General features: G+C 38.5%; 1 pseudogene across 1 annotated transcript; it reads right to left on the reverse strand.

Moving 5' to 3' along the window:
* Positions 1 to 645: 645 nt before the first annotated feature.
* Positions 646 to 1,955, reverse strand: LOC308653787 (heterogeneous nuclear ribonucleoprotein A1-like; annotated as a pseudogene). The gene has a single exon. The product of its transcript is annotated as a heterogeneous nuclear ribonucleoprotein A1-like (transcript).
* Positions 1,956 to 2,265: the final 310 nt, after the last annotated feature.

Consider the following 2,265-nt stretch of genomic DNA (forward strand, 5'->3'; position numbering starts at 1 on the left):
TGTGTGTGTATTTGATTGGAATTATAGCAAAAGGGGAACTAAATAGAAATTTGTATAACACTCTGGAAATGAAATAGAGAAGATACTCATTTTATTATTTTTATAAACTCCAATATGGATATAGAAATTCCTGATTTATCTGATGAACCATTACTGAATTGATACATTTGTACAGCATCTGTTTCTAAGGAATAGAAGTAATATATGTTATTTACACAATATTTAAATGCAAATTTGAATGTAAAAAACATTTACAAATACATTTTCTTTCTATTTAAGTAATAGCCCCCAACTCTGCCAGATATGTAACAGTATTTTGACTGAAGTCCTGTGTGATGTACAAAAAGAAAACTGATTTCCTCCTGTTTAAAACTAAATAGGTTGTTTATTCTACTTTATTCACAGTGTACTTCATTTTTAATGCATATTTTTTTATTTTTCAATGCTTTGCTCTATCAATGTATATGAATGATATAGATTTCAGAGGGGAAAACATGTCTTTATTCAGATATGTTTAATTGATCCATAACATAAGCAGAAGGAAAAAAAGTTTGATGATATTTAAAAGTAAATAAACTTTACTTAATTTTTTTTTAAAAAGACACATTTATTCAGCGTCATGATCAGACTATTACATTTAGCAATCAACAGCATGGGTGCAAAAAAAAAAAAAAGTCTACATTAAAACCCTTTGTTGGAATGCTTTACACTTTCCACAGAACAGAAACTAAAATAACCTGTTATACAATTAGTCACAAATACAGTCCTCGAGTTTTTTTGCCCATACACATGAGTATTGTCTAAACCATGTCTTCTTTGTAGCAGCTAGGCCCTGCCACCACTGTGCTTGGCTGAGTTCACAAATCTGTTGTAACCTGTAGCTTCCCTTTCACTTCTCTGGCTCTCCTCTCCTGCTAAGCTTTGTTTCCTGGCAGTATTAAAACCTTCTGCCACTGCCATAGCTACTGCTGCTGCTGGAACCGCCATAGCCACCTTGGTTTCGTGGTTTGGCAAAATATTGGTCTCCACCACCGTAAGGTCCAGAGCTTCTGCCTCCAAAGTTTCCACCCTTCATGGGTCCAAAATTTGATGACTGATTGTTGTAACTGCCAAAATCATTGAAGCTTCCACCACCTCCAAAATTGCTTCCATCATTACCAAATCCATTGTAGCCATCCCCGCTGCCACCATATCCACCACCACCACGACTGCCACCAAAGCCACCACGACCACTGAAGTTCCCTCCATGACCGAAATTGTCATTTCCACCAAAACCACCTCCACGACCACCACCAAAGTTTCCAGAACCACTTCAACCTCTTTGGCTAGATGAGGCACTAGCCATCTCTTGCTCTGACAGAGCTTTCCTCACTTCACAGTTGTGGCCATTCACAGTATGGTATTTCAGAATGACAATGTTGTCCACAGAGTCATGGTCATCAAAAGTTACAAAAGCAAAGCCCCTTTTCTTTCCACTGCCTCGGTCAGTCATGATTTCAATAACTTCAATTTTCCCATACTGTTCAAAATAATTTCGTAGGTGATGTTCTTCAGTGTCTTCTTTAATGCCACCAACAAAGATCTTTTTCACAGTTAAGTGGGCCCCTGGTCTTTGAGAATCTTCTCGTGAGACAGCTCTCTTTGGTTCCACAACTCTACCATCCACTTTGTGTGGTCTTGCATTCATGGCTGCATCCACTTCCTCCACAGTGGCATAAGTGACAAACCCAAAGCCTCTGGAGCGCTTGGTGTTTGGATCTCTCATTACCACACAATCCGTGAGTGTTCCCCATTGCTCAAAATGGCTTCTCAGACTCTCATCAGTTGTTTCAAAGCTCAGCCCTCCGATGAATAGCTTCCGCAGCTGTTCGGGCTCTTTAGGGGACTCTGATTTAGACATGATGGCAGCAGGAAGACAGACTTTAACGATGCTTTCTCGGCGGCGTCCACGGGCAGAAAGCTTTACTTAATTTATAGAAAACTAAGTTTAATGTGATTGTCAATAATAAGGAGCAAATTTTGTTCATGGTCATATTTGCAATAGATTTCAGAAATAAACCTACAATCAGCTCTAAGTCTGATTCAGCAATATGCTGGAATGACTCATTTATGTACATTTTTGTGGTAAATACCCAAGAAAATAGAAAGAGCTTTTCTGAAGATTGGATCCTAATAATAGGAAATATTTGAAGTGTATGTGTTTCATCCTGGTTGTGAGTGTGTGTGTGTGTGTGTGTGTATGTGTGTGTCTGTGAGTTCATGCAG

The sequence above is a fragment of the Spermophilus citellus genome, assembly GCF_964194105.1.
Source record: "Spermophilus citellus genome assembly, chromosome: 7".
NCBI lineage: Eukaryota > Metazoa > Chordata > Mammalia > Rodentia > Sciuridae > Spermophilus > Spermophilus citellus.